An 11,366-nucleotide genomic window follows, 5' to 3' on the forward strand; every position below is an offset into this window, starting at 1 on the left:
TGCTGTCTCAACCATTGCCTGTCACCAAGGGAGTACCCCAAGGCTCGATCCTAGGCCCTACACTCTTCTCAATTTACATCAACAGCATAGCTCAGGCAGTAGGAACCTCTCTCATCCATTTATATGCAGATGATATAGTCTTATACTCGGCTGGCCCCTCCCCGAAGGTTGTGTGAAACGCTCAACAAGCTTTCTCTGCCCTTAACTTTGTTCTGAACACCTCTGAAACAATGGTTATGTGGTTTGGTAAGAAGAATGCCCCTCCTCCCCACTGGTGTGATTACTACCTCTGAGGGTTTAGAGCTTGAGGTAGTCACCTCATATAAGTACTTGGGAGTATGGCTAGACGGTGCAATGTCCTTCTCTCAGCACATATCAAAGCTGAAGGCTAAGGTTAAATCTAGACTTGACCTCCCGAGTGGCGCTGTGGTCTAAATGCCACTAGAAATCCTGGTTCGAGTCCAGGCTCTGTTTCAGCCGGCCACGACCGGGAGACCAATGGGGCGGCGCACAATTGGCCCAGCGTCGTTCGGGTTAGGGGAGGGTTTGGCCGGCATGTCCCATCATGCTCTAGCGACTCCTGTGGCGGGCCAGGCCGCATGCATGCTGACACGGTCGTCAGGTGTACAGTGTTTCCTCCGACACATTGGTGTGGCTGGCTTCCGGGTTAAGCGAGCATTGTGTCAAAGAAGCAGTACGGCTTGGTTGGGTCGTGTTTCGGAGGACGCACGGCTCTCGACCTTCACCTCTCCCGAGTCCGTACGGGAGTTGCAGTGATGAGACAAGACTGTAACTACCAATTGGATACCACAAAATTGGGGTGAAAAAGGAGGAAAAATAAATAACATATATACAAAATTTGACTTCGTTTCCTCTATCGTAATCGCTCCTCTTTCACCTCAGCTGCCAAACTAACCCTGATTCAGATGACCATCCTACCCATGCTAGATTACGGAGACGCAAATTATAGTTCGGCAGGTTAGAGTGCTCTCGAGCAGCTAGATGTTCTTTACCATTCGGCCATCAGATTTTCCACCAATGCTCCTTATAGGACACATCACTGCACTCTATACTCCTCTGGAAACTGGTCATCTCTGTATACCTGTTGCAAGACCCGAATGCTTATTTATTAAACCCTCTTAGGCCTCACTCCTCCCTATCTGAGATACCTACTGCAGCCCTCATCCTCCACATACAACACCTGTTCTGCCAGTCACATTCTGTTTAAGGTTCCCAAAGCACACACATTCCTGGGTCGCTCGTCTTTTCAATTCGCTGCAGCTAGCAACTGGAACGAGCTGCAACAAACACTCAAACTGGACAGTTTTATCTCAATCTCTTCATTCAAAGACTCAATCATGGACACTCTTACTGACAGTTGTGGCTCCATTGCGTGATGTATTGTTGTCTCTACCTTTTTGCCTTTGTGCTGTTGTCTGTGCCCAATAATGTTTGTACCATGTTATGTGCTGCTACCATGTTGTGCTGATGCCATGCTGTGTTGCTACCATGTTGTTGTCATGTTGTGTTGCTACCACGCTGTGTTGTCACCACGCTGTGTTGTCATGTTTTCCTGCCATGCTATGTTGTTGTCTTATAGGGAACATTGGTAACAAGCATAATTGGCTGCATTAGTCTCTCAGGTCCACTGTTGTTTTACTGTTCTATTCTACTGTATTATATCCACTTGTTTAGAAATCTGTCATATTTTTATCTTTATTACTTGTTATTATTTATTTATGTATGTGAAGCACTCTTCACTGCATTTATGTACGAAATGTGCAAGATAAATACAGTTTATTTTATTTTATTTGAGCCGTCATCAGGAATCTGCTGCCAAATGTCTCCCTCCCCTGTGGGGATCCATCAACACTAAAACAGTTGGAGTATCTTGCCAGTATCTTTCATCTTTAAGCTGCCAGATGCTTCTTACTCTCTTCAGATCACTACAGAATGTGAGGACTGATCTGTAATGCTGCTGCCAACCTGCAGAAAGTGAAAGGGGTGCTTTCAAGACAGGAACAACATACTTTAAACATTGGTATCAAAATAAAAAAATTGTGTTTCTCTATTCTGGTGTGTGTCAGGCCCAGGAGACAGGACGGCTGGGCAGGAGGTCCTCCCACTATGTCTGAGGAGAGGATGGAAGTGTCTGCTTCTTGCCTGAAGAGAGAAACATGACAGGGCAGCGAGAGAGAGCGCGAGAGTGCAGGAGAGACATGGAGGGAGAGAGAGAGATAAATACCCGTCTACTGTAGAGGATGTACAGCTATCTCTCAATAAGGATATTATTATTCTCACCACCAGTGTGAGCTCCATCTGGGTGGCTTTAGCGGGTCCTACTGATGAAACACCCTGAAATCATTATCTCCATTACACTGTAACTAACAAAGTGATTTGCATGGAGATAATAATGATATAAATCATGATATCAATCATCGTTCCGAAATCAAAATTGTTGACGACTAGTACAAAAGCGTTGTGAAATGTTTCCAGGTATATATGAATTATAGTGTCTCAGAGTGCTTCAGCTGATATAATTCTGAACGGCATTACCAGCATTTTGAAAAGTTGGTTCACAATACTTTCATGTGGATATTTTTTATTAAATTCCCCCTCTGAATGAGAACCAACAAACCCAGACAACCACATCGTCGGATGTGGCAGAGCTTGCAAACTATCATGGATTACAAAGGGAAACCCAGCCGCGAGCTGCCCAGTGACGCAAGCCTACCAGACGAGCTAAATGTCTTCTATGCTTGCTTCGAGGCAAGCAACACTGAACCATGCATGAGAGTACCAGCTGTTCCGGATGACTGTGGGATTACGCTTTCCGTAGCCGATGTGAGTAAGACCTTTAGACAGGTTAACGTTCACAAGGCTGCAAGGCCAGACTGATTACCAGTATGCATACTCAGAGCATGATCTGACCAGCTGGCAAGTTTTTTTCACTGACATTTTCAACCTCTCCCTGACCCAGTCTGTAATACCTACCTGCTTCAAGCAGACCACCATAGTCCCTGTGTCCAAGAACGCCAAGATAACTTTCCTAAATGACTATCGCCTCATAGCACTCACATCTGTAACCATGAAATGCTTTGAAAGGCTTATCATGGCTCACATCAACAACATCATCCCAGACACCCTGGACTCATTCCAATTCGCATACCGCCCCAACAGATCCACAGATAATGGAATCTCTATTGCACTCCTCATTGCCCTTTCCCACCTGGAAATAAGGAACACATGAGAATGCTGTTCATTGACTACAGCTCAGCATTCATAACTATAGTGCCCTCCAAGCTCATCACTAAGCTATGGACCCTGAGACTGAACACCTTCTTCTGCAACTGGATCCTGTACTTTCTGACAGGCCACCCCCAGGTGGGGAGGGTAGGCAACAACACATCCACCACGCTGACCCTTAACACGGAGGCCCCTCAGGGGTGCGTGCTCAGTCCCCTCCTGTACTCCCTGTTCACCCATGACTGCCCTGCCACTCACAACTCCAACACCATCATTAAGTTTGTCGACGACACGATGGTGGTAGGTCTGATCCCCGACGATGATGAGACGGCCTATAGGGAGGATGTCAGAGACCTATGGTGCCAGGACAACAACCTCTTCCTCAATGTGAACAAGACAAAGTAACTAATTGTGGACTTGAGGAAAAGGAGGGCCGAGCATGCCCCTATTCACATTGACAGGGCTGTAGTGGAGCGGGTCGAGAGCTTCAAGTTCCTTGTGGTCCACATCGCTATCATGATCCAAACACTCCAACACAAGACAACGCCTATTTCCCTTCAGGAGGCTGAAAATATTTGCCATGGGACCTCGAATCTTCAAAAAGTTCTACAGATGCATCATCAGGAGTATCCCGACTGGTTGAATCACCGCCTGGTATGGCAATTACTCGGCATTCGACTGAAGGGCGCTACAGAGGGTAGTGCGAACGGCGCAGTACATCACTGGGGCCGAGCTTCCTGCCATCCAGAACCTCTAAACTAGGCTGTGTCAGAGGAAGGCCCTAAAATTGTCTCCAGCCACCGACGTCATAGACTATTCTCTCTGCTACTGCACAGCAAGCTCCAAGTCTGGGACCAAAAGGCTCCTCAACAGATTATACAGCCAAGCCAGAAGACTGCTGAACTGTTAATCAAATGACTACCCAGACTATTTTCATTGACCCCCTTATTTATTATAATTTTTTGCTCTAACTGTCTTGCGAAGGCTCAATGTACACTCACTGGACTCTAACCACACACACACACACACACACACGCATTCTTTCACAATCTTCACGTATGTTGCTGCTACTCTCTGTTTATTATTTCTGCATAATCACTTTACCCCTACCTACATGTACTTATTACCTCAACTACCTTGTACCCCTGCACATTGACTTGGTACCGGTACCCCTTGTATATACCCTCATTTATTGTTATTTTATTGTGTTACTATTTTTCCTTTAGTTTATTTAGCACATTTTGGATGTTAGTTAAGGGCTTGTAAGTAAGTATTTCAGGGTAAGGTCTACCTGTCTACCTGTTGTATTTGGCGCATGTAATAAATACATTTTTTTTTAAATAATTTTTTTTGGTATGTTCTGGCTTGCAGAGAGGACCTTTTCCAAAAATTATATATTTTTGGTGTCAGATGGTGAATGGCGCTAGCTCTCACCGGATGATTAGCAGGCAAGGGATTAAGGTGTCATTCTGCTGAGGTCTATCCTATGGTTCTGTCTGCCATCTGTACTGACAGAGGAAACAATGAATCCCCTCGTATTAATGAATATGCAGATGAGACGCACTGAACCGCATCAATAAGATGCTTCCTGAACATGGCATCGGCATGGCAACAACTGCAGGTGATGCCACAGGACAATATAACCAGCTATATTTATAAACGACAATAATGGTTTCTCCAGCAGAGAGCCCAGTCAGTCAGTTATGTTGTCAACAATGGCATAATACCAATGCTTTGAGTCGTGCTGAAGAACAACCCTTAGCCGTGGTATATTGGCAATATATCACAGCCCCTCGGGCCTTGTTGCTTAATAAATATTACATAGCCGGTAAAGCCTATCTGGGTACAGAGTGGTTCTCAAACCGCTAAAAGCTGCCATGATATTATGATACTAATGTGGTTGTAGCAGTAGAAGATAGAAGTTAATATAGCACTGAGTGAATGCTGACTGACAATACAGAATAAAAGTGTGTAGAAATGGCCTGGGTGCCATTTGGGATGCAGAGAAGGAAACATTGAAGCTATCTAAGCCTTATCATCTGGTCATGGGGTAGGAGTTCCTCGGGAGTGGCTGTGTGTTTTGGTTTGGTATACCCTGCCTACAGACACAACCCAAACAACTGTCATCCTGCTTACATACGTACACGGCTTCCAATGCTATGGAGGAAAGAGTGGTTCAAAACTGGGCTGAGTATATGTATTTTAGGCCTCTATTATTCCCTATAAATGAAATAAAATATACAAAACTGCTTAGTGCCTTTAAAGGGCACATCGAGGCCAGTTACTTCAGTGAATGCCTCGAACACAGAGGATCCGCTAAATCAATCTATGTCAATTTCATTGGAGAACCTATTAGACATTATCTGTGGTGCGTCACAAGGTCTTATTGTTTTAGGTCAGTTCCATGGTTTTAGATGCAAAGGGAGAACAGACATCAGGAGGCTGTTTTAAGATTGCTGTTCTTTCAAACATAAGGTCAATTACAGTCGTGTCCCAAATGGGACCCTATTCCCTATGTAGTGCAATACTTTTGACAATACTATTCCCCATTATGTAGGGAAAAGGATGCCATATGGGACACAGCCTAAGAATGTTGTTTTGGGACAGTGATGGAAATGAAGAAAACAAGTTCACATCAGTTCTGAATGATCAAATGATCAGTTGATCAAATTATGTGTAAGAACGACCGTTGTATAAAGAGGACACCAACTCATCATTGTATAAAGAGGACTCCAACTCATCATTGTAACTGTAACTGCATTGTTGGTTAAGGGCTTGTAAGTAAGCATTTCACGGTAAGGTCTACAGTTGTTGTATTCGGCGCATGTGACAAACAAAGTTTGATTTATGTGAACTTCTTGCCATGCCAAACATGACACGGTGTGGCAAGGAGTGGCATGATAGGACAAACAAACTGGTGCCCAGGCTAAATATACCAGCACATCACCATGTATTATAATCATAGAATAGGAATACAAGATGATCAGACATAGTGAATGTTCCCATGAGTATACCAGTTAAATTGTATGATTATGGTACTGGAAGTATACAGTATACAGCAATGGCCACTGAGATATTTCTACTGTAGGAACACATGACAGGACGTCAACAGGCTGGTAAAGGGAGATGACTGTAATATGGTTGATGAAGATTGGAGAGAGAGAGAGAGAGAGAGAGATGGGTAAGAGACAGCACACAAATAATGTCTGTCACGCATTAGTATCCATATCAAGCTTCAGAACACAACCTTAACGTAAACCAATCCGTCATACCCAGTCGGTGTTCCTGACCGTTACTAACAAAGGAAAAGGATCCTTCAACTCTTCGTTCTGTCTCCTACTGCCTCTGACAGGGCTGTGGGAGAGGACCTCCTCACTCTGTCTCCTGCCTCTGACAGGGCTGTGGGAGAGGACCCCCTCACTCTGTCTCCTGCCTCTGACAGGGCTGTGGGAGAGGAATTTATAAAATAATCAGTCTAAGAGATGGAGCATGTGCCACATCAACTTCCCTATCCTGTCCTCTCGTATCCTCTCTTAACTGTCAGCTTGTTTAAAGAAGTGAAGCATCGTTTTGACGTTGGGACATTTTCGACAACTCTGGGTGTGCTCTGTCCTGTCCTCCTGACTGTCCTTATTTTTTGAAGATGTGCAGTCTGCAGAATCATGGCCCTGCTGCCGGGCTGATGGGAAATATTCACAACTCGTGCCTCTGCTCTGTCTCACTGTCCATGCTGATAGTGAGGAGAACAAAACCTGATGTTGTCATATGTTTACATGAGCTTGTAAAACAAAGTAACCTCTTAATTATTGTAAGGATTGGTTGTGCAGTGTTTCATCTTATGTAAGTTGTTTCTATAGAAAAGCTTCTCCAGTTGTATCTTGTTGGGACTTGATGAGTTGCTCTTAGATGTTCACTAAGACTGTGAGCACATCTACAGTACATGCTGATTGTAAATGCTCTAAGGATGATAACAATTGACAAATAATTCTGAAGATTTTAGGACACACTGCACAGAACATAAATGTTGCATGTCCCCAACTAAAAGTTCCAACATCAGGAAGTGCATTAGTCCTAACGCAGTTTCTTCCGTTTCTCAGTCCTCCTAACTAAACTAATTGAATGTAACTCAATCAGATTATTAATATTAATTCAATTACAGTCAACTACGCCTCTTCAGTTCTCCTCTAATGTGATAAAGACAACTGTTCAGCACGAACATGTGTTAAACTGTCAGAGCCATAGTAAATGTACTACTATGTTCAGCCCCTGTCCTCCTGCACTGAGGTTATTGTCTGTCTCTCTGTTTGCTTCAGGATGAACATCACCTGGCTGACATTGGAATTTACAATATTATTTACAATATTAAGTTCCCTCAGGAACGTTCTATAGTCCTGCCTTCTCCACCCCCTCTGTTCAGTCTTCCTAACCCTATCCAGAGGCTCCAAATTGAAAGCTATCACAATTCTCTTAGTTCTGCTTTATTCAGATGGAGCCTAATGAAGTTACTGAAGTGTCTGGAGGAGCATAATAAGGTTGTTCACTTCATCAGCTGCATCAACATCCCATGACAAATTCAATGGCACCTGTTACACCTCATGAAATAGTTCAACCTCATGTTTTTCTCCACTACATTTATTGGAAAAGGTGTTGCTTAAATTAGAAAAGGGCCACTGAGTTAAATTTGCAGTGGTTTGGATATTCCCTGCAAGCTTTTACTTGTAATTATAAAATATATTTTTTGACCAATCAATGAATTCACATGGACACGCATCTCAAAGGATGATAGTGGATTGCGCGTCTGTGTTACCCCTGCATGCTTTTCTTTTGCGAACATGCACTCCTACTGAGTCACGAGATGCTCCTGTAGTCTATCAACCGAAGAGCGCGCGAAGCTGTAGGCAGCGAAGAGGATGTGTGCGTCTCCTCAAATGGGCTTGATTGCGTGTTTGCGAATGTTTTGAACGAGGGTGGATTTCTTACACTTTAAAACATCCAAGATCACACCTTCTACTGAATGGAATGCTTACGAGTCCCGGTAATTCTAATGGAATTATGTTGACAATTCTGTAATATCATTTATTTTGCAAATATCTTTGATCGCGACCAGAGAGGAAGACACTATTAGCTTGCTCTAATTATAACGTTGTTACTTTAGGCTCCTTATTCAGTATAGGCTACTTCTGTCAACTGGAATACACAAAGGAACAAGGTGGAATAGTTTTTCTTCGTCCTATGTCTGTTCTGCAACCCACAGAAGACCTGCTGTTGTAGGCCTATGTGTTTCAAGTAATGGAAGAGAGGTGTTTCATTTTTTGACAATCAAATGTCATAGTCAAAACGTACAGGACTGAGAGGGTAAGTTCAGCTGTGTTTTTGCTTGCGTGTATAATGCATTTGTATAGTATATTGGCATCGATGGGATGCCCTGCGAACAACCACATTGAACGTTTGAGGAAATGAATGGCTTTAGCCAAATTCAGTTATTACCAGCAGTTGATATCATATTAATTTGATAATAAACTAATACATAATTGAATTATCCATCAAATGTATATAATTGCTTTGCTGACTTTGTTGTTAGACTCTGGATTTTTGTCGATTTAGATTCTGCTGGATTTTTGCTTTACTGCCATGAACGTCAGAATAAGTCAACCTGGCCTCAGGGCAATTAGTAAGATGTATTATGTAAATCGGCCCCACTCTATTTAGTATTACACATTACATAATGAATGGAATAGCAGTCATACAATATCCTATGAATTACAGGACGTATAGTATGTACACATAGGATGACTTAAGTTATCATATTTGGAGGACATATAAACTCAGCAAAAAAAGAAACGTCCCTTTTTCAGGACCCTGTCTTTCAAAGATGATTCTTAAAAATCCAAATAACTTCACAGATCTTCATTGTAAAGGGTTTAAACACTGTTTCCCATGCTTGTTCAATGAACCTTAAACAATTAATGAACATGCACCTGTGGAACAGCCGTTAAAACACTAACAGCTTACAGACGGTAGGCATTTAAGGTCACAGTTATGAAAACTTAGGACACTAAAGAGGCCTTTCTACTGACTCTGAAAAACACCAAAATAAATATATCCAGGGTCCCTGCTCATCTGCATGAACGTGCCTTAGGCATGCTGCATGGAGGCATGAGGACTGCAGATGTGGCCAGGGCAATAAATTGCAATGTCCGTACTGTGAGACATCTAAGACGGCGCTACAGGGAGACAGGACGGACAGCTGATCGTCCTCGCAGTGGCAGACCATGTGTAACAACACCTGCACAGGATCGGTACATCTGAACATCACACCTGCGGGACAGGTACAGGATGGCAACAACAACTGCCCGAGTTACACCAGGAACGCACAATCCCTCCATCAGTGCTCAGACTGTCTACAGTAGGCTGAGAGAGGCTGGACTGAGGGCTTGTAGGCCTATTGTAAGGCAGGTCCTCACCAGACATCACAACAATGTCGCCTATGGGCACAAACCCACTGTCGCTGGACCAGACAGGACTGGCAAAAAGTGCTCTTCACTGACGAGTCGTGGTTTTGTCTCACCACGGGTGATGGACGGATTCGCGTTTATCGACGAAGGAATGAGCGTTATACCGAGGCCTGTACTCTGGATCGGGATCGATTTGGAGGTGAAGCCTCCGTCATGGTCTGGGCGGTGTGTCACAGCATCATCGGACTAAGCTTGTTGTAATTGCAGGCAATCTCAATGCTGTATGTTACAAGGAAGACATCCTCCTCCCTCATGTGGTACCCTTCCTGCAGGCTCATCCTGACATGACCCTCCAGCATGACAATGCCACCAGCCATACTGCTCGTTCTGTGCGTGATTTCCTGCAAGACAGGAATGTCAGTGTTCTGCCATGGCCAGAGAAGAGCCCGGATCTCAATCCCATTGAGCACGTCTGGGACTTATTGGATCGGAGGGTGAGGGCTAGGGCTATTCCCCCCAGAAATGTCCAGGAACTTGCAAGTGCCTTGGTGGAAGAGTGGGGTAACATCTCACAGCAAGAACTGGCAAATCTGGTGCAGTCCACGAGGAGGAGATGCACTGCAGTACTTAATGCAGCTGGTGGCCACACCAGATACTGACTGTTACTTTTTATTTCAACCCCCCCTTTGTTCAGGGACATATTATTCCATTTCTGTTAGTCACATGTCTGTGGAACTTGTTCAGTTTATATCTCAGTTGTTGAATCTTGTTATGTTCATACAAATATTTACACGTGTTAAGTTTGATGAAAATAAACGCAGTTGACAGTGAGAGGATGTTTCTTTTCATGCTGAGTTTAGTATTATACGTCTTTCTCTGAGACCAGGTTGCTTTGTGCCTGCTAATAACAAAGGATAATTACAGGGAGAATTTACATTGGTGGTTATAAAAATAAAGTGTTTTACCTTTATTTAACTAGGCAAGTCAGTTAAGAACAAATTCTTATTTACAACGCCGGCCAAACCTCTGGGCCAAGACTCTGGGCCAATTGTGTGCTGCCCTATGGTACTCCCAATCACTGCCGGATGTGATACAGCCTGGATGGTTAGGAGAATAATGACACTGATGATTTATGTAAAAGACATGGAGACATGTTGGTTGGGTGGGGTTGGGGGAATGGAATGGGTGGTTGGGGGTGGAGGCTCACTTCTTTTTGTTTCTATTCCTCTACATACTAAATGTATTATTACTTTTTTAACTATTTAATATGATCATAATGATCAATACTTTGTATTTATGTACTTTTTTAAATGTTAAATTTTTATTTTGGAGTGGCAGCCCACAATTAAATACAATATGAACTGAATATGCAAGTTAAGTTATTTGAATTTGTATATTGAACCCCCCCCCCCCCCCCCCCCCACCAACGAAAAAATGACAACATAAATACAAATGTTGACACACAAAAAAACATATTATACTTATTGGAGGTGCAAAGATGTAAATAAAATACCAAACGTCTGTCCAGTGAGTCCAGTCTGCATTAAGTAGTTTTCCTACTAGCAACCAAACCATTCACCCAACCATTACTGATCTGTGTCCCTGTCTCTGTCCACTGCCTCCCCAAAATGTAGATAAGAGTAATCAATGTTATCTAATCTAACC

This window comes from Salvelinus namaycush, chromosome 34 (assembly GCF_016432855.1).
Source record: "Salvelinus namaycush isolate Seneca chromosome 34, SaNama_1.0, whole genome shotgun sequence".
NCBI classification, from domain to species: domain Eukaryota; kingdom Metazoa; phylum Chordata; class Actinopteri; order Salmoniformes; family Salmonidae; genus Salvelinus; species Salvelinus namaycush.